We start from the raw sequence: 21,985 nt of genomic DNA on the forward strand, positions 1-21,985 counted from the left end.
CCATAGTGGGCTATGGTGAAAAAGGAAATATCCTCAGATGAAATCCGGAAAGAAGCTTTCTGAGAAACTGGTCTGTGATGTTTGACTTCCACTCACAGAGATACATCTGTATTTCGTGGATCTCTTTGCTAGCCTTATTTCTGTTGAATCTGAGAACAGATATTTCGGATCCCTTTGAAGACTATAGGGCCAAAGAAAATATCCTCCGATAACAAAGAGAAAGAAGCTTACTGAGAAACTTCTTTGTGTTCTGTGAAATCATCTCACAGAGTTACAGCTTTCCCCTCAAGAAGCCTTTCGCTAAGACAGTTCTTGTGGAATTGGCAAAGTGATATTTGGAAGCCCAGAGAGGGCTAGGGTGAAAAAGGAAATATTCTCAGAAAAAATCTGGAAAGAAGCTTTCTGAGAAACTGCTCTGTGATGTGTGACTTCCACTCACAGAGTTACATCTGTATTTCGTGGATCTCTTTGCTAGCCTTATTTCTGTGGAATCTGAGAACAGATATTTCGGATCCCTTTGAAGACTATAGGGCCAAAGGAAATATCCTCCGATAACAAAGAGAAAGAAGCTTTCTAAGAATCTACTTTGTGTTCTGTGAAACCATCTCACAGAGTTACAGCTTTCCCCTGAAGAACCCTTTCGCTAAGACAGTTCTTGTAGTATTGGCAAAGTGACATTTGGAAGCCTTTAGAGGGCTATGGTGAGAAAGAAAATATCCTCAGATGAAATCTGTAAAGAAGCTTTTTGAGAAACTGCTTAGTGTTCTGTTAATTCACCTCACAGAGTTACATCTGTATTTCGTGGATCTCTTTGCTAGCCTTATTTCTGTGGAATCTGAGAACAGATATTTCGGATCCCTTTGAAGACTATTGGGCCAAAGGAAATATCCTCCGATAAAAAAGAGAAAGAAGCTTTCTGACAAACTGCTTTGTGTTCTGTGAAATCATCTGACAGAGTTACAGCTTTCTCCTCAAGAAGCCTTTCGCTAAGACAGTTCTTGTGCAATTGGCAAAGTGACGTTTAGAAGCCCTTAGAGGGCTGTGGTTGAAAAGGAAATATCCTCAGATGAAATCTGGATAGAAGCTTTCTGAGACACTGCTTAGTGTTCCGTTAATTCATCTCACAGGGTTACATCTGTATTTCTTGAATCTCTTTGCTAGCCTTATTTCTGTGGAATCTGAGAACAGATATTTCGGATCCCTTTGAAGACTATAGGGCCAAAGGAAATGTCCTCCGATAACAAAGAGAAAGAAGCTTTCGAAGAATCTACTTTGTGTTCTGTGAAACCATCTCACAGAGTTACAGCTTTCCCCTGAAGAACCCTTTCGCTAAGACAGTTTATGTGGTATTGGCAAAGTGACATTTGGAAGCCCTTAGAGGGCTATGGTGAAAAAGAAAATATCCTCAGATGAAATCTGTAAAGAAGCTTTTTGAGAAACTGCTTAGGGTTCTGTTAATTCATCTCACAGAGTTACATCTGTATTTCGTGGATCTCTTTGCTAGCCTTATTTCTGTGGAATCTGAGAACAGATATTTCGGATCCCTTTGAAGATTATAGGGCCATAGGAAATATCCTCCGATAAAAAAGAGAAAGAAGCTTTCTGACAAACTTCTTTGTGTTCTGCGAAATCATCTGACAGAGTTACAGCTTTCTCCTCAAGAAGCCTTTCGCTAAGACAGTTCTTGTGGAATTGGCAAAGTGATATTTGGACGCCCATAGAGGGCTATGGTGAAAAAGGAAATATCCTCAGATGAAATCTGGAAAGAAGCTTTCTGAGAAACTGCTCTGTGATGTGTGACTTCCACTCACAGAGTTACGTCAGTATTTCGTGGATCTCTTTGCTAGCCGTTTTTCTGTGGAATCTGAGAACAGATATTTCTGATCCCTTTGAAGAGTATAAGGCTAAATTAAATATCCTCCGATAAAAAAGAGAAAGAAGCTTTCTGAGAAACTTCTTTGTGTTCTGAGAAATCATATCACAGAGTTACAGCTTTCCCCTCAAGAAGCCTTTCGCTAAGAATGTTCTTGTGGAATTGGCAAAGTGATATTTGGAAGCCCATAGAGGGCAATGGCGAAAAAGGAATTATCCTCAGATGAAATCTGGAAAGCAGCGTTCTGAGAAACTGCTCTGTGACGTGTGACTTCCTCTCACAGCGTTACATCTGTATTTCGTGGATCTCTTTGCTAGCCTTATTTCTCTGGAATCTGAGAACAGATATTTAGGATCCCTTTGAAGGCTATAGGTACAAAGGAAATATCCTCCGATAACAAGAGAAAGAAGCTTTCTGAGAAACTTCTTTGTGTTCTGTGAAATCATCTCACAGAGTTACAGCTGTCCCCTCAAGAAGCCTTTCGCTAAGACAGTTCTTGTGGAATTGGCAAAGTGATATTTGGAAGCCCTTAGAGGGCTATGGTGAAAACGGAAATATCCTCAGATGAAATCTGTTAAGAAGCTTTCTGAGAAACTGCTTAGTGTTCTGTTAATTCATCTCACAGAGTTACATCTGTATTTCGTGGATCTCTTTGCTAGCCTTATTTCTGTGGAATCTGAGAACAGATATTTCGGATCCCTTTGAAGACTATACGGCCAAAGGAAATATGCTCCGATAACAAAGAGAAAGAAGCTTTCTGAGAAACTACTTTGTGTTCTGTGAAATCATCTCACAGAGTTACACCTTTCCTCTCAAGAAGGCTTTCGCTAAGACAGTTCTTTTGGAATTGGTAAAGTGACATTTGGAAGCCCATAGAGGGCTATGGTGAAAAAGGAAATATCCTCAGATGAAATCTGGAAAGAAGCTGTCTGAGAAACTGCTTAGTGTTCTGTTAATTCATCTCACAGGGTTACATCTGTATTTCGTGGATCTCTTTGCTAGCCTTATTTCTGTGGAATCTGAGAACAGATATTTCGGATCCCTTTGAAGACTATAGGGCCAAAGGAAATATCCTCCGATAAAAAAGAGAAAGAAGCTTTCTGAGAAACTTCTTTGTGTTCTCCGAAATCATCTCACAGAGTTACAGCTTTCCCCTCAAGAAGTCTTTCGCTAAGACAGTTCTTGTGGAATTGGCAAAGTGATATTTGGACGCCCATAGAGGTCTACGGTGAAAAAGGAAATATCCTCAGATGAAATCTGGAAAGAAGCTTTCTGAGAGTGTGCTTAGTGTTCTGTTAATTCATCTCAAAGAGTTACATCTGTATTTCGTGGATCTCTTTGCTAGCCTTATTTCTGTGGAATCTGAGAACAGATATTTCGGATCCCATTGAAGACTATAGTGCCAAAGGAAATATCCCCCTATAACAAAGAGAAGGAAGCTTTCTGAGAAACTTCTTTGTGTTCTGTGAAATCATCTCACAGAGTTACAGCTTTCCCCTCAAGAAGCCTTTCGCTAAGACAGTTCTTGTGGAATTTTCAAAGTGATATTTGGAAGCCCATAGAGGGCTGTGGTGAAAAAGGAAATATCCTCAGATGAAATCTGGAAAGAAGTTGTCTGAGAAACTGCTTAGTGTTCTGTTAATTCATCTCACAGAGTTACATCTGTATTTCGTGGATCTCTTTGCTAGTCTTATTTCTGTGGAATCTGAGAACAGATATTTCGAATCCCTTTGAAGACTATAGGGCCAAAGGAAATATCCTCCGATAACAAAGAGAAAGAGGCTTACTGAGAAACTTCTTTGTGTTCTGCGAAATCTTATCACAGAGTTACAGCTTTCGCCTCAGGAAGCCTTTCACTAAGACAGTTCTTGTGGAATTGGCAAAGTGATATTTGGAAGCCCATAGTGGGCTATGGTGAAAAAGGAAATATCCTCAGATGAAATCCGGAAAGAAGCTTTCTGAGAAACTGGTCTGTGATGTTTGACTTCCACTCACAGAGATACATCTGTATTTCGTGGATCTCTTTGCTAGCCTTATTTCTGTTGAATCTGAGAACAGATATTTCGGATCCCTTTGAAGACTATAGGGCCAAAGAAAATATCCTCCGATAACAAAGAGAAAGAAGCTTACTGAGAAACTTCTTTGTGTTCTGTGAAATCATCTCACAGAGTTACAGCTTTCCCCTCAAGAAGCCTTTCGCTAAGACAGTTCTTGTGGAATTGGCAAAGTGATATTTGGAAGCCCAGAGAGGGCTAGGGTGAAAAAGGAAATATTCTCAGAAAAAATCTGGAAAGAAGCTTTCTGAGAAACTGCTCTGTGATGTGTGACTTCCACTCACAGAGTTACATCTGTATTTCGTGGATCTCTTTGCTAGCCTTATTTCTGTGGAATCTGAGAACAGATATTTCGGATCCCTTTGAAGACTATAGGGCCAAAGGAAATATCCTCCGATAACAAAGAGAAAGAAGCTTTCTAAGAATCTACTTTGTGTTCTGTGAAATCATCTCACAGAGTTACAGCTTTCCCCTGAAGAACCCTTTCGCTAAGAGAGTTCTTCTGGTATTGGCAAAGAGACATTTGGAAGCCCTTAGAGGGCTATGGTGAAAAAGAAAATATCCTCAGATGAAATCTGTAAAGAAACTTTTTGAGAAACTGCTTAGTGTTCTGTTAATTCATCTCACAGAGTTACATCTGCATTTCGTGGATCTCTTTGCTAGCCTTATTTCTGTGGAATCTGAGAACAGATATTTCGGATCCCTTTGAAGACTATTGGGCCAACGGAAATATCCTCCGATAAAAAAGAGAAAGAAGCATTCTGACAAACTTCTTTGTGTTCTATGAAATCACCTGACAGAGTTACAGCTTTCTCCTCAAGAAGCCTTTCGCTAAGACAGTTCTTGTGCAATTGGCAAAGTGACGTTAGGAAGCCCTTAGAGGGCTATGGTTGAAAAGGAAATGTCCTCAGTTGAAATCTGGATAGAAGCTTTCTGAGACACTGCTTAGTGTTCCGTTAATTCATCTCACAGGTTTACATCTGTATTTCTTGGATCTCTTTGCAAGCCTTATTTCTGTGGAATCTGAGAACAGATATTTCGGATCCCTATGAAGACTATAGGGCCAAAGGAAATATCCTCCGCTAACAAAGGGAAAGAAGCTTTCTGAGAAACTTCTTTGTGTTCTGTGAAATCATCTCACAGAGTTACAGCTTTCCCCTCAAGAAGCCTTTCGCTAAGACAGTTCTTGTGGAATTGGCAAAGTGATATTTGGAAGCCTATACAGGGCTATGGTGAAAAAGGAAATATCCTCAGATGAAATCTGGAAAGAAGCTTTCTGAGAAACTGCTCTGTGATGTGTGACTTCCCCTCACAGAGTTACATCTGTATTTCGTGGATCTCTTTGCTAGCCTTATTTCTGTGGAATCTGAGAACAGATATTTCGGATCCCTTTGAAGACTACAGGGCGAAAGGAAATATCCTCCGATAACAAAGAGAAAGAAGCTTTCTGAGAAACTTCTTTGTGTTCTGTGAAATCATCTCACAGAGTTACACCTTTCCCCTCAAGATGCCTTTCGCTGAGACATTTCTTGTGGAATTGGCAAAGTGATATTTGGAAGCCCATAGAGGGCTACGGTGAAAAAGGAAATATCCTCAGATGAAATCTGGAAAGATGCTTTCTGAGAAACTGCTTAGTGTTCTGTTAATTCATCTCACAGAGTTACATCTGTATTTCGTGGATCTCTTTGCTAGCCTTATTTCTGTGGAATCTGAGAACAGATATTTCGGATCCCTTTGAAGACCATAGGGCCAAAGGGAATATCCTGCGATAACAAAGAGAAAGAAGCTTTCTGAGAAACTTCTTTGTGTTCTGTGAAATCATCTCACAGAGTTACAGACTTCACCTCAAGAAGCCTTTCGCTAAGAGAGTTCTTGTGGAATTGGCAAAGTGACATTTGGAAGCCCTTAGAGGGCTATGTTGAAAAAAAAAATATCCTCAGATGAAATCTGGAAAGAAGCTTTCTGAAAAACTGCTTTGTGATGTGTGACTTCCACTCACAGAGTTACATCTGTATTTCGTGGATTTCTTTGCTAGCCTTATTTCTGTGGAATCTGAGAACCGATATTTCGGATCCCTTTGAAGACTATAGGGCCAAAGGAAATATCCTCCGATAAAAAAGAGAAAGAAGCTTTCTGAGAAACTTCTTTGTGTTCTGTGAAATCATCTCACAGAGTTACAGCTTTCCCTTCAAGAAGCCTTTCGCTAAGACAGTTCTTGTGGAATTGGCAAAGTGATATTTGGAAGCCCATAGAGGTCTATGGTGAAAAAGGAAATATCTAGAGATGAAATCTGGAAAGAAGCTTTCTGAGAAACTGCTTAGTGTTCTGTTAATGCATCTCACCGAGTTACATCGGTATTTCGTGGATCTCTTTGCTATCCTTATTTCTGTGGAATCTGAGAACAGATATTTCGGATCCCTTTGAAGACTATAGGGCCAAAGGAAATATCCTCCGATAACAAAGAGAAAGAAGCTTTCTGAGAAACTTCTTTGTGTTCTGTGAAATCATCTTACAGAGTTCCAGCTTTCCCCTCAAGAAGCCTTTCGCTAAGACAGTTCTTGTGGAATTGGCAAAGTGATATTTAGAAGCCCATAGAGGGCTATGGTGAAAAAGGAAATATCCTCAGATGAAATCTGGAAAGAAGCTTTCTGAGAAACTGCTCTGTGATGTGTGACTTCCACTCACAGAGTTACATCTGTATTTCGTGGATCTCTTTGCTAGCCTTATTTCTGTGGAATCTGAGAACAGATATTTCGGATCCCTTTGAAGACTATAGGGCCAAAGGAAATATCCTCCGATAACAAAGAGAAAGAAGCTTTCTGAGGAACTTCTTTGTGTTCTGTGAAATCATCTCATAGAGTTACAGCTTTCCCCTCAAGAAGCCTTTCGCTAAGACAGTTCTTGTGGAATTGGCAAAGTGATATTTGGAAGCCCATAGAGGGCTATGGTGAAAAAGGAAATATCCTCAGATGAAATCAGGAAAGAAGCTTTCTGAGACACTGCTTAGTGTTCTGTTAATTCATATCACAGAGTTACATCTGTATTTCGTGGATGTCTTTGCTAGCCTTATTTCTGTGGAATCTGAGAACAGATATTTCGGATCCATTTGAAAACTATAGGGCCAAAGGAAATATCCTCCGATAACAAAGAGAAAGAAGCTTACTGAGAAACTTCTTTGTGTTCTGTAAAATCATCTCACAGACTTACAGCTTTCCCCTCAAGAAGCCTTTCGCTAAGACAGTTCTTGTGGAATTGGCAAAGTGATATTTGGAAGCCCATAGTGGGCTATGGTGAAAAAGGAAATATCCTCAGATGAAATCTGGAAAGAAACTTTCTGAGAAACTTCTCTGTGATGTGTGACTTCCACTCACAGAGTTATATCTGTATTTCGTGGATCTCTTTGCTAGCCTTATTTCTGTGGAATCTGAGAACAGATATTTCGGATCCCTTTGAAGACTATAGGGCCAAAGGAAATATCCTCCGATAACAAAGAGAAAGAAGCTTTCTGAGAAACTTCTTTGTGTTCTGTTAAATCATCTCACAGAGTTACAGCTTTCCCCTCAAGAAGCCTTTCGCTAAGACAGTTCTTGTGGAATTGGCAAAGTGATATTTGGAAGCCCATAGAGGGCTATGGTGAAAAAGGAAATATCCTCAGATGAAATCTGGAAAGAAGCTTTCTGAGAAAATGCTTAGTGTTCTGGTAATTCATCTCACAGAGTTATATCTGTATTTCGTGGATCTTTTGCTAGCCTTACTTCTGTGGAATCTGAGAACAGATATTTCGGATCCCTTTGAATACTACAGGGCCAAAGGAAATAACCTCCGATAACAAAGAGAAAGAAGCTTTCTGAGAAACTTCTTTGTGTTCCGGGAAATCATCTCACAGAGTTACAGCTTTCCCCTCAAGAAGCTTTTCGCTAAGACAGTTTTTGTGGAATTGGCAAAGTGATATTTGGAAGCCCATAGAGGGCTATGGTGAAAAAGGAAATATCCTCAGATGAAATCTCGAAAGTAGCTTTCTGAGAAACTGCTCTGTGATGTGTGACTTCCACTCACAGAGTTACATCTGTATTTCGTGTAACTCTTTGCTATCCTTATTTCTGTGGAATCTAAGAAGAGATATATCGGATCCCTTTGAAGACTATAGGGACAAAGGAAATATCCTCCGATAACAAAGAGAAAGAAGCTTCCTGAGAAACTTCTTTGTGTTCTGTGAAATCATCTCACAGAGTTACAGCTTTCCCCTCAAGAAGCCTTTCGCTAAGACAGTTCTTGTGGAATTGGCAAAGTGATATTTGGAAGCCCATAGAGGGCTATGGTGAAAAAGGAAATATCCTCAGATGAAATCTGGAAAGAAGCTTTCTGAGAAACTGCTCTATGATGTGTGACTTTCACTCACAGAGTTATATCTGTATTTCGGGGATCTCTTTGCCAGCCTTATTTCTGTGGAATCTGAGAACAGATATTTCGGATCCCTTTGAAGACTATAGGGCCAAAGGAAATATCCTCCGATAACAAAGAGAAAGAAGCTTTCTGAAAAACTTCTTTGTGTACCGGGAAATCATCTCACAGAGTTACAGCTTACCCCTCAAGAAGCCTTTCGCTAAGACAGTTCTTGTGGAATTGGCAAAGTGATATTTGGAAGCCCATAGAGGGCTATGGTGAAAAAGGAAATATCCTCAGATGAAATCTGGAAAGAAGCTTTCTGAGAAACTGCTCTGTGATGTGTGATGTGTGACTTCCACTCACAGAGTTACATCTGTATTTCGTGGATCTCTTTGCTAGCCTTATTTCTGTGGAATCTGAGAACAGATATTTCGGATCCCATTGAAGACTATAGTGCCAAAGGAAATATCCCCCTATAACAAAGAGAAAGAAGCTTTCTGAGAAACTTCTTTGTGTTCTGTGAAATCATCTCACAGAGTTACAGCTTTCCCCTGAAGAAGCCTTTCGCTAACACAGTTCTTGTGGAATTTTCAAAGTGATATTTGGAAGCCCATAGAGGGCTATGGTGAAAAAGGAAATATCCTCAGATGAAATCTGGAAAGAAGCTTTGTGAGAAACTGCTTAGTGTTCTGTTAATTCATCTCACAGAGTTACATCTGTATTTCGTGGATCTCTTTGCTAGCCTTATTTCTGTGGAATCTGAGAACAGATATTTCGGATCCCTTTGAAGACTATAGGGCCAAAGGAAATATCCTCCGATAACAAAGAGAAAGAGGCTTACTGAGAAACTTCTTTGTGTTCTGCGAAATCATCTCACAGAGTTACAGCTTTCCCCTCAAGAAGCCTTTCGCTAAGACAGTTCTTGTGGAATTGGCAAAGTGATATTTGGAAGCCCATACAGGGCTATGGTGAAAAAGGAAATATCCTCAGATGAAATCTGGAAAGAAGCTTTCTGAGAAACTGCTCTGTGATGTGTGACTTCCACTCACAGAGTTACATCTGTATTTCTTCGATCTCTTCGCTAGCCTTATTTCTGTGGAATCTGAGAACAGATATTTCGGATCCCTTTGAAGACTATAGGGCCAAAGGAAATATCCTCCGATAACAAAGAGAAAGAAGCTTTCTGAGAAACTTCTTTGTGTTCTGTGAAATCATCTCACAGAGTTACAGCTTTCCCCTGAAGAAGCCTTTCGCTAAGACAGTTCTTGTGGAATTTTCAAAGTGATATTTGGAAGCCCATAGAGGGCTATGGTGAAAAAGGAAATATCCTCAGATGAAATCTGGAAAGAAGCTGTCTGAGAAACTGCTTAGTGTTCTGTTAATTCATCTCACAGAGTTACATCTGTATTTCGTGGATCTCTTTGCTAGCCTTATTTCTGTGGAATCTGAGAACAGATATTTCGGATCCCTTTGAAGACTATAGGGCCAAAGGAAATATCCTCCGATAACAAAGAGAAAGAGGCTTACTGAGAAACTTCTTTGTGTTCTGCGAAATCATCTCACAGAGTTACAGCTTTCCCCTCAAGAAGCCTTTCGCTAAGACAGTTCTTGTGGAATTGGCAAAGTGATATTTGGAAGCCCATACAGGGCTATGGTGAAAAAGGAAATATCCTCAGATGAAATCTGGAAAGAAGCTGTCTGAGAAACTGCTTAGTGTTCTGTTAATTCATCTCACAGAGTTACATCTGTATTTCGTGGATCTCTTTGCTAGCCTTATTTCTGTGGAATCTGAGAACAGATATTTCGGATCCCTTTGAAGACTATAGGGCCAAAGGAAATATCCTCCGATAACAAAGAGAAAGAGGCTTACTGAGAAACTTCTTTGTGTTCTGCGAAATCATCTCACAGAGTTACAGCTTTCCCCTCAAGAAGCCTTTCGCTAAGACAGTTCTTGTGGAATTGGCAAAGTGATATTTGGAAGCCCATACAGGGCTATGGTGAAAAAGGAAATATCCTCAGATGAAATCTGGAAAGAAGCTTTCTGAGAAACTGCTCTGTGATGTGTGACTTCCACTCACAGAGTTACATCTGTATTTCGTCGATCTCTTCGCTAGCCTTATTTCTGTGGAATCTGAGAACAGATATTTCGGATCCCTTTGAAGACTATAGGGCCAAAGGAAATATCCTCCGATAACAGAGAGAAAGAAGCTTTCTGAGAAACTTCTTTGTGTTCTGTGAAATCATCTCACAGAGTTACAGCTTTCCCCTGAAGAAGCCTTTCGCTAAGACAGTTCTTGTGGAATTTTCAAAGTGATATTTGGAAGCCCATAGAGGGCTATGGTGAAAAAGGAAATATCCTCAGATGAAATCTGGAAAGAAGCTGTCTGAGAAACTGCTTAGTGTTCTGTTAATTCATCTCACAGAGTTACATCTGTATTTCGTGGATCTCTTTGCTAGCCTTATTTCTGTGGAATCTGAGAACAGATATTTCGGATCCCTTTGAAGACTATAGGGACAAAGGAAATATCCTCCGATAACAAAGAGAAAGAGGCTTACTGAGAAACTTCTTTGTGTTCTGCGAAATCATCTCACAGAGTTACAGCTTTCCCCTCAAGAAGCCTTTCGCTAAGACAGTTCTTGTGGAATTGGCAAAGTGATATTTGGAAGCCCCTACAGGGCTATGGTGAAAAAGGAAATATCCTCAGATGAAATCTGGAAAGAAGCTTTCTGAGAAACTGCTCTGTGATGTGTGACTTCCACTCACAGAGTTACATCTGTATTTCATCGATCTCTTCGCTAGCCTTATTTCTGTGGAATCTGAGAACAGATATTTCGGATCCCTTTGAAGACTATAGGGCCAAAGGAAATATCCTCCGATAACAAAGAGAAAGAAGCTTTCTGAGAAACTTCTTTGTGTTCTGTGAAATCATCTCACAGAGTTACAGCTTTCCCCTCAAGAAGCCTTTCGCTAAGACAGTTCTTGTGGAATTGGCAAAGTGATATTTGGAAGCCCATACAGGGCTATGGTTAAAAAGGAAATATCCTCAGATGAAACGTGGAAAGAAGCTTTCTGAGAAACTGCTCTGTGATGTGTGACTTCCACTCACAGAGTTACATCTGTATTTCGTGGATCTCTTTGCTAGCCTTATTTCTGTGGAATCTGAGAACAGATATTTCGGATCCCTTTGAAGACTACAGGGCGAAAGGAAATATCCTCCGATAACAAAGAGAAAGAAGCTTTCTGAGGAACTTCTTTGTGTTCTGTGAAATCATCTCACAGAGTTACAGCTTTCCCCTCAAGAAGCCTTTCGCTAAGACATTTCTTGTGGAATTGGAAAAGTGATATTTGGAAGCCCATAGAGGGCTACGGTGAAAAAGGAAATATCCTGAGATGAAATCTGGAAAGATGCTTTCTGAGAAACTGCTTAGTGTTCTGTTAATTCATCTCACAGAGTTACATCTGTATTTCGTGGATCTCTTTGCTTGCCTTATTTCTGTGGAATCTGAGAACAGATATTTCGGATCCCTTTGAAGACCATAGGGCCAAAGGGAATATCCTGCGATAACAAAGAGAAAGAAGCTTTCTGAGAAACTTCTTTGTGTTCTGTGAAATCATCTCACAGAGTTACAGCTTTCACCTCAAGAAGCCTTTCGCTAAGAGAGTTCTTGTGGAATTGGCAAAGTGACATTTGGAAGCCCTTAGAGGGCTATGTTGAAAAAGGAAATATCCTCAGATGAAATCTGGAAAGAAGCTTTCTGAAAAACTGCTTTGTGATGTGTGACTTCCACTCACAGAGTTACATCTGTATTTCGTGGATTTCTTTGCTAGCCTTATTTCTGTGGAATCTGAGAAGAGATATTTCGGATCCCTTTGAAGACTATAGGGCCAAAGGAAATATCCTCCGATAACAAAGAGAAAGAAGCTTTCTGAGAAACTTCTTTGTGTTCTGTGAAATCATCTCACAGAGTTACAGCTTTCCCTTCAAGAAGCCTTTCGCTAAGACAGTTCTTGTGGAATTGGCAAAGTGATATTTGGAAGCCCCTAGAGGGCTATGGTGAAAAAGGAAATATCCAGAGATGAAATCTGGAAAGAAGCTTTCTGAGAAACTGCTTAGTGTTCTGTTAATGCATCTCACAGAGTTATATCGGTATTTCGTGAATCTCTTTGCTAGCCTTATTTCTGTGGAATCTGAGAACAGATATTTCGGATCCCTTTGAAGACTATAGGGCCAAAGGAAATATCCTCCGATAACAAAGAGAAAGAAGCTTTCTGAGAAACTTCTTTGTGTTCTCTGAAATCATCTCACAGAGTTACAGCTTTCCCCTCAGGAAGCCTTTCGCTAAGACTGTTCTTGTGGAATTGGCAAAGTGACATTTCGAAGCCCATAGTGGGCTATGGTGAAAAAGGAAATATCCTCAGATGAAATCTGGAAAGAAGTTTTCTGAGAAACTGCTTAGTGTTCTTTTAATTCATCTCACAGAGTTACATCTGTATTTCGTGGATCTCTTTGCTAGCCTTATTTCTGTGGAATCTGAGAACAGATATTTCGGATCCCTTTGAAGACTATAGGGCCTAAGGAAATATCCTCCGATAACAAAGAGAAAGAATCTTTCTGAGAAACTTCTTTGTGTTCTGTGAAATCATCTCTCAGAGTTACAGCTTTCCCCTCAGGAAGCCTTTCGCTAAGACACTTCTTGTGGAATTGGCAAAGTGATATTTGGAAGCCCATAGAGGGCTATGGTGAAAAAGGAAAGATCCTCAGATGAAATCTGGAAAGAAGCTTTCTGAGAAACTGCTTAGTGTTCTGTTAATTCATCTCACAGACTTATATCTGTATTTCGTGGATCTCTTTGCTAGCCTTATTTCTGTGGAATCTGAGAACAGATATTTCGGATCCCTTTGAAGACTTTAGGGCCAAAGGAAATATCCTCCGATAACAAAGAGAAAGAAGCTTTCTGAGAAACTACTTTGTGTTTTATGAAATCATCTCACAGAGTTACAGCTTTACCCTTAAGAAGCCTTGCGCTAAGACAGTTCTTGTGGAATTGGCAAAGTGATATTTGGAAGCCCATAGAGGGCTATGGTGAAAAAGGAAATATCCTCAGATGAAATCTGGAATGAAGCTCTCTGAGAAACTGCTTAGTGTTCTGTTAATTCCTCTCACAGAGTTACATCTGCATTTCGTGGATCTCTTTGCTAGCCTTATTTCTGTGGAATCTGAGAACAGATATTTCGGATCCCTTTGAAGACTATAGGGCCAAAGGAAATATCCTCCGATAACAAAGAGAAAGAAGCTTTCTGAGAAACTTCATTGTGTTCTGTGAAATCATCTAACAGAGTTACAGCGTTCCCCTCAAGAAGCCTTTCGCTAAGAGAGTTCTTGTGGAATTGGCAAAGTGATATTTGGAAGCCCATAGAGGGCTATGGTGAAAAAGGAAATATCCTCAGATGAAATCTGGAAAGAAGCTTTCTGAGAAACTGTTCTGTGATGTGTGACTTCCACTCACAGTGTTACATCTGTATTTCTTGGATCTCTTTGCTAGCCTTATTTCTGTGGAATCTGAGAACAGATATTTCCGATTTCTTTGAAGACTATAGGGCCAAAGGAAATATCCTCCTATAACAAAGAGAAAGAAGCTTTCTGAGAAACTTCTTTGTGTTCTGTGAAATCATCTCACAGAGTTACAGCTTTCCCCTCAAGAAGCCTTGCGCTAAGGCAGTTCTTGTGGAATTGGCAAAGTGACATTTCGAAGCCCATAGAGGGCTATGGTGAAAAAGGAAATATCCTCAGATGAAATCTGTAAAGAAGCTTTCTGAGAAACTGCTTAGTGTTCTGTTAATTCATCTCACAGAGTTACATCTGTATTTCGTGGATATCTTTGCTAGCCTTCTTTCTGTGGAATCTGAGAACAGATATTTCGGATCCCTTTGAAGACTATAGGGCCAAAGGAAATATCCTCCGATAACAAAGAGAAAGAAGCTTTCTGAGAAACTTCTTTGTGTTCCGTGAAATCATCTCACAGAGTTACAGCTTTCCCCTCAAGAAGCCTTTTGCTAAGACAGTTCTTGTGGAATTGGCAAAGTGATATTTGGAAGCCCATAGAGGGCTATGGTGAAAAATGAAATATCCTCAGATGAAATCTGTAAAGAAGCTTTCTGAGAAACTGTTCTGTGATGTGTGACTTCCACTCACAGAGTTACATCTGTATTTCGTGGATCTCTTTGCTAGCCTTATTTTTGTGGAATCTGAGAACAGATATTTCGGATCCCTTTGAAGACTATAGGGCCAAAGGAAATATCCTCCGATAACAAAGAGAAAGAAGCTTTCTGAGAAACTTCTTTGTGTTCTCTGAAATCATCTCACAGAGTTACAGCTTTCCCCTCAGGAAGCCTTTCGCTAAGACTGTTCTTGTGGAATTGGCAAAGTGACATTTCGAAGCCCATAGTGGGCTATGGTGAAAAAGGAAATATCCTCAGATGAAATCTGGAAAGAAGTTTTCTGAGAAACTGCTTAGTGTTCTTTTAATTCATCTCACAGAGTTACATCTGTATTTCGTGGATCTCTTTGCTAGCCTTATTTCTGTGGAATCTGAGAACAGATATTTCGGATCCCTTTGAAGACTATAGGGCCTAAGGAAATATCCTCCGATAACAAAGAGAAAGAATCTTTCTGAGAAACTTCTTTGTGTTCTGTGAAATCATCTCACAGAGTTACAGCTTTCCCTTCAGGAAGCCTTTCGCTAAGACACTTCTTGTGGAATTGGCAAAGTGATATTTGGAAGCCCATAGAGGGCTATGGTGAAAAAGGAAATATCCTCAGCTGAAATCTGGAAAGAAGCTTTCTGAGAAACTGCTTAGTGTTCTGTTAATTCATCTCACAGAGTTATATCTGTATTTCGTGGATCTCTTTGCTAGCCTTATTTCTGTGGAATCTGAGAACAGATATTTCGGATCCCTTTGAAGACTATAGGGCCAAAGGAAATATCCTGCGATAACAAAGAGAAAGAAGCTTTCTGAGAAACTTCTTTGTGTTCCGTGAAATCATCTCACAGAGTTACAGCTTTCCCCTCAAGAAGCCTTTCGCTAAGACACTTCTTGTGGAATTGGCAAAGTGATATTTGGAAGCCCATAGAGGGCTATGGGGAGAAATGAAATATCCTCAGATGAAATCTGGAAAGAAGCTATCTGAGAAACTGTTCTGTGATGTGTGACTTCCACTCACAGAGTTACATCTGTATTTCGTGGATCTCTTTGCTAGCCTTATTTCTGTGGAATCTGAGAACAGATATTTCAGATCCCTTTGAAGACTATAGGGCCAAAGGAAATATCCTCCGATAACAAAGAGAAAGAAGCTTTCTGAGAAACTTCTTTGTGTTCTGTGAAATATTCTCACAGAGTTATGCTTTCCCCTAAGGAAGCCTTTCGCTAAGACTGTTCTTGTGGAATTGGCAAAGTGACATTTCGAAGCCCATAGTGGGCAATGGTGAAAAAGGAAATATCCTCACATGAAATCTGGAAAGAAGCTTTCTGAGAAACTGCTTAGTGTTCTGTTAATTCATCTCACAGAGTTACATCTGTATTTCGTGGATCTCTTTGCTAGCCTTATTTCTGTGGAATCTGAGAACAGATATTTCGGATCCCTTTGAAGACTATAGGGCCAAAGGAAATATCCTCCGATAACAAAGAGAAAGAAGCTTTCTGAGAAACTTCTTTGTGTTCTGTGAAATCATCTCACAGAGTTACAGCTTTCCCCTCAAGAAGCCTTTCGCTAAGACACTTCTTGTGGAATTGGCAAAGTTATATATGGAAGCCCATAGAGGGCTATGGTGAAAAAGGAAATATTCTCAGATGAAATCTGCAAAGAAGCTTTCTGAGAAACTGCTCTGTGATGTGTGACTTCCACTCACAGAGTTACATCTGTATTTCGTGGATCTCTTTGATAGCCTTATGTCTGTAGAATCTGAGAGCAGATATTTCGGATCCCTTTGAAGACTTTAGGGCCAAAGGAAATATCCTCCGATAACAAAGAGAAAGAAGCTTTCTGAGAAACTACTTTGTGTTTTATGAAATCATCTCACAGAGTTACAGCTTTCCCCTCAAGAAGCCTTGCGCTAAGACAGTTCTTGTGGAATTGGCAAAGTGATATTTGGAAGCCCATAGAGGGCTATGGTGGAAAAGGAAATATCCTCAGATGGAATCTGGAAAGAACCTTTCTGAGAAACTGCTTAGTGTTCTGTTAATTCATCTCACAGAGTTCCATCTGTATTTCGTGGATCTCTTTGCTAGCCTTATTTCTGTGGAATCTGAGAACAGATATTTCGGATCCCTTTGAAGACTATAGGGCCAAAGGAAATATCCTCCGATAACAGAGACAAGAAACTTTCTGAGAAACTTCTTTGTGTTCTGTGAAATCATCTCACAGAGTTACAGCTTTTCCCTCAAGAAGGTTTTCGGTAAGACAGTTCTTGTGGAATTGGCAAAGTGATATTTGGAAGCCCATAGAGGGCTATGGTGAAAAAGGAAATATCCTCAGATGAAATCTGGAAAGAAGCTTTCTGAGAAACTGCTTAGTGTTCTGTTAATTCATCTCACAGAGTTACATCTGTATTTCGTGGATCTCTTTGCTAGCCTTATTTCTGTGGAATCTGAGAACAGATATTTCGGATCCCTTTGAAGACTATAGGGCCAAAGGAAATATCCTCCGATAAAAAAGAGAAAGGAGCTTACTGAGAAACTTCTTTGTCTCCTGTGAAATCATCTCACAGAGTTACAGCTTTCACCTCAAGAAGACTTTCGCTAAGACAGTTCTTGTGGAATTGGCAAAGTGATATTTGGAAGCCCATAGAGGGCTTCGGTGAAAAAGGAAATATCCTCAGATGAAATCTGCAAAGAAGCATTCTGAGAAACTTCTTAGTGTTCTGTTAATTCATCTCACAGAGTTACATCTGTATTTCGTGGATCTCTTTGCTAGCCTTATTTCTGTGGAATCTGAGAACAGATATTTCGGATCCCTTTTTATGACTATAGGGCCAAAGGAAATATCCTCCGAAAACAAAGAGAAAGAAGCTTACTGAGAAACTTCTTTGTGTCCTGTGAAATCATCTCACAGAGTTACAGCTTTCACCTCAAGAAGACTTTCGCTAAGACTGTTCTTCTGGAATTGGCAAAGTGATATTTGGAATCCCATAGAGGGCTTCGGTGAAAAAGGAAATATCCTCAGATGAAATCTGGAAAGAAGCTTTCTAAGAAACTGCTTAGTGTTCTGTTAATTCATCTCACAGAGTTACATCTGTATTTCGTGGATCTCTTTGCTAGCCTTATTTCTGTGGAATCTGAGAACACATATTTCGGATCCCTTTGAAGATTATAGGGCCAAAAGAAATATCCTCCGATAACAAAGAGAAAGAAGCTTTCTGAGAAACTACTTTGTGTTCTGTGAAATCACCTCACAGAGTTACAGCTTTCCCCTCAAGAAGCCTTTCGCTAAGACAGTTCTTGTGGAATTGGCAAAGTGACATTTGGAAGCCCTTAGAGGGCTATGGTGAAAAAGGAAATATCCTCAGACGAAATCAGGAAAGAAGCTTTCTGAGAAACTGCTTAGTGTTCTGTTAATTCATCTCACAGTGTTACATCTGTATTTCGTGGATCTCTCTGCTAGCCTTATTTCTGTGGAATCTGAGAACAGATATTTCGGATCCCGTTGAAGACTATAGGGCCAAAGGAAATATCCTCCGATAACAAAGAGAAAGAAGCTTTCTGAGAAACTTCTTTGTGGTCTGTGAAATACTCTCACAGAGTTGCAGCTTTCCCCTAAGGAAGCCTTTCGCTAAGACTGTTCTTGTGGAATTGGCAAAGTGACATTTCGAAGCCCATAGAGGGCTATGGTGAAAAAGGAAATATCCTCAGATGAAATCTGGAAAGAAGCTTTCTGAGAAACTGCTTAGTGTTCTGTTAATTCATCTCACAGAGTTACATCTGTATTTCGTGGATCTCTTTGCTAGCCTTATTTCTGTGGAATCTGAGAACAGATATTTCGGATCCCTTTGAAGACTATAGGGCCAAAGGAAATATCCTCCGATAACAAAGAGAAAGAATCTTTCTGAGAAACTTCTTTGTGTTCTGTGAAATCATCTCACAGAGTTACAGCTTTCCCCTCAAGAAGCCTTTCGCTAAGACACTTCTTGTGGAACTGGCAAAGTGATATTTGGAAGCCCATACAGGGCTATGGTGAAAAAGGAAATATCCTCAGATGAAATCTGGAAAGAAACTTTCTGAGAAACTGTTCTGTGATGTGTGACTTCCACTCACAGAGTTACATCTGTTTTTCGTGGATCTCTTTGATAGCCTTATGTCTGTGGAATCTGAGAACAGATATTTCGGATCCCTTTGAAGACTATAGGGCCAAAGGAAATATCCTCCGATAACAAAGAGAAAGATGCTTACTGAGAAACTTCTTTGTGTTCTGTGAAATCATCTCACAGAGTTACAGCTTTCCCCTCAAGAAGCCTTTCGCTAAGACAGTTCTTGTGGAATTGGCAAAGTGATATTTGGAAGCCCATATTGGGCTATGGTGAAAAAGGAAATATCCTCAGATGAAATCTGGAAAGAAGCTTTCTGAGAAACTGGTCTGTGATGTGTGACTTCCACTCACAGAGATACATCTGTATTTCGTGGATCTCTTTGCTAGCCTTATTTCTGTGGAATCTGAGAACAGATATTTCGGATCCCTATGAAGACTATAGGGCCAAAGGAAATATCCGCCGATAACAAAGGGAAAGAAGCTTTCTGAGAAACTTCTTTGTGTTCTGTGAAATCATCTCACAGAGTTACAGCTTTCCCCTCAAGAAGCCTTTCGCTAAGACAGTTCTTGTGGAATTGGCAAAGTGATATTTGGAAGCCTATACAGGGCTATGGTGAAAAAGGAAATATCCTCAGATGAAATCTGGAAAGAAGCTTTCTGAGAAACTGCTCTGTGATGTGTGACTTCCACTCACAGAGTTACATCTGTATTTCGTGGATCTCTTTGCTAGCCTTATTTCTGTGGAATCTGAGAACAGATATTTCGGATCCCTTTGAAGACTACAGGGCGAAAGGAAATATCCTCCGATAACAAAGAGAAAGAAGCTTTCTGAGAAACTTCTTTGTGTTCTGTGAAATCATCTCACAGAGTTACACCTTTCCCCTCAAGACGCCTTTCGCTGAGACATTTCTTGTGGAATTGGCAAAGTGATATTTGGAAGCCCATAGAGGGCTACGTTGAAAAAGGAAATATCCTCAGATGAAATCTGGAAAGATGCTTTCTGAGAAACTGCTTAGTGTTCTGTTAATTCATCTCACAGAGTTACATCTGTATTTCGTGGATCTCTTTGCTAGCCTTATTTCTGTGGAATCTGAGAACAGATATTTCGGATCCCTTTGAAGACCATAGGGCCAAAGGGAATATCCTGCGATAACAAAGAGAAAGAAGCTTTCTGAGAAACTTCTTTGTGTTCTGTGAAATCATCTCACAGAGTTACAGACTTCACCTCAAGAAGCCTTTCGCTAAGAGAGTTCTTGTGGAATTGGCAAAGTGACATTTGGAAGCCCTTAGAGGGCTATGTTGAAAAAGGAAATATCCTCAGATGAAATCTGGAAAGAAGCTTTCTGAAAAACTGCTTTGTGATGTGTGACTTCCACTCACAGAGTTACATCTGTATTTCGTGGATTTCTTTGCTAGCCTTATTTCTGTGGAATCTGAGAACCGATATTTCGGATCCCTTTGAAGACTATAGGGCCAAAGGAAATATCCTCCGATAAAAAAGAGAAAGAAGCTTTCTGAGAAACTTCTTTGTGTTCTGTGAAATCATCTCACAGAGTTACAGCTTTCCCTTCAAGAAGCCTTTCGCTAAGACAGTTCTTGTGGAATTGGCAAAGTGATATTTGGAAGCCCATAGAGGTCTATGGTGAAAAAGGAAATATCTAGAGATGAAATCTGGAAAGAAGCTTTCTGAGAAACTGCTTAGTGTTCTGTTAATGCATCTCACCGAGTTACATCGGTATTTCGTGGATCTCTTTGCTATCCTTATTTCTGTGGAATCTGAGAACAGATATTTCGGATCCCTTTGAAGACTATAGGGCCAAAGGAAATATCCTCCGATAACAAAGAGAAAGAAGCTTTCTGAGAAACTTCTTTGTGTTCTGTGAAATCATCTTACAGAGTTCCAGCTTTCCCCTCAAGAAGCCTTTCGCTAAGACAGTTCTTGTGGAATTGGCAAAGTGATATTTAGAAGCCCATAGAGGGCTATGGTGAAAAAGGAAATATCCTCAGATGAAATCTGGAAAGAAGCTTTCTGAGAAACTGCTCTGTGATGTGTGACTTCCACTCACAGAGTTACATCTGTATTTCGTGGATCTCTTTGCTAGCCTTATTTCTGTGGAATCTGAGAACAGATATTTCGGATCCCTTTGAAGACTATAGGGCCAAAGGAAATATCCTCCGATAACAAAGAGAAAGAAGCTTTCTGAGGAACTTCTTTGTGTTCTGTGAAATCATCTCATAGAGTTACAGCTTTCCCCTCAAGAAGCCTTTCGCTAAGACAGTTCTTGTGGAATTGGCAAAGTGATATTTGGAAGCCCATAGAGGGCTATGGTGAAAAAGGAAATATCCTCAGATGAAATCAGGAAAGAAGCTTTCTGAGACACTGCTTAGTGTTCTGTTAATTCATCTCACAGAGTTACATCTGTATTTCGTGGATGTCTTTGCTAGCCTTATTTCTGTGGAATCTGAGAACAGATATTTCGGATCCATTTGAAAACTATAGGGCCAAAGGAAATATCCTCCGATAACAAAGAGAAAGAAGCTTACTGAGAAACTTCTTTGTGTTCTGTAAAATCATCTCACAGACTTACAGCTTTCCCCTCAAGAAGCCTTTCGCTAAGACAGTTCTTGTGGAATTGGCAAAGTGATATTTGGAAGCCCATAGTGGGCTATGGTGAAAAAGGAAATATCCTCAGATGAAATCTGGAAAGAAGCTTTCTGAGATACTGCTTAGTGTTCTGTTAATTCATCTCACAGAGTTACATCTGTATTTCGTGGATATCTTTGCAAGCCTTATTTCTGTGGAATCTGAGGACAGATATTTCGGATCCCTTTGAAGACTATAGGGCCAAAGGAAATATCCTCCGATAACAAAGAGAAAGAAGCTTTCTGAGAAACTTCTTTGTGTTCTGTTAAATCATCTCACAGAGTTACAGCTTTCCCCTCAAGAAGCCTTTCGCTAAGACAGTTCTTGTGGAATTGGCAAAGTGATATTTGGAAGCCCATAGAGGGCTATGGTGAAAAAGGAAATATCCTCAGATGAAATCTGGAAAGAAGCTTTCTTAGAAAATGCTTAGTGTTCTGGTAATTCATCTCACAGAGTTATATCTGTATTTCGTGGATCTTTTGCTAGCCTTACTTCTGTGGAATCTGAGAACAGATATTTCGGATCCCTTTGAATACTACAGGGCCAAAGGAAATAACCTCCGATAACAAAGAGAAAGAAGCTTTCTGAGAAACTTCTTTGTGTTCCGGGAAATCATCTCACAGAGTTACAGCTTTCCCCTCAAGAAGCTTTTCGCTAAGACAGTTTTTGTGGAATTGGCAAAGTGATATTTGGAAGCCCATAGAGGGCTATGGTGAAAAAGGAAATA

Source organism: Macaca fascicularis, chromosome X (assembly GCF_037993035.2).
Source record: "Macaca fascicularis isolate 582-1 chromosome X, T2T-MFA8v1.1".
Taxonomy (NCBI): domain Eukaryota; kingdom Metazoa; phylum Chordata; class Mammalia; order Primates; family Cercopithecidae; genus Macaca; species Macaca fascicularis.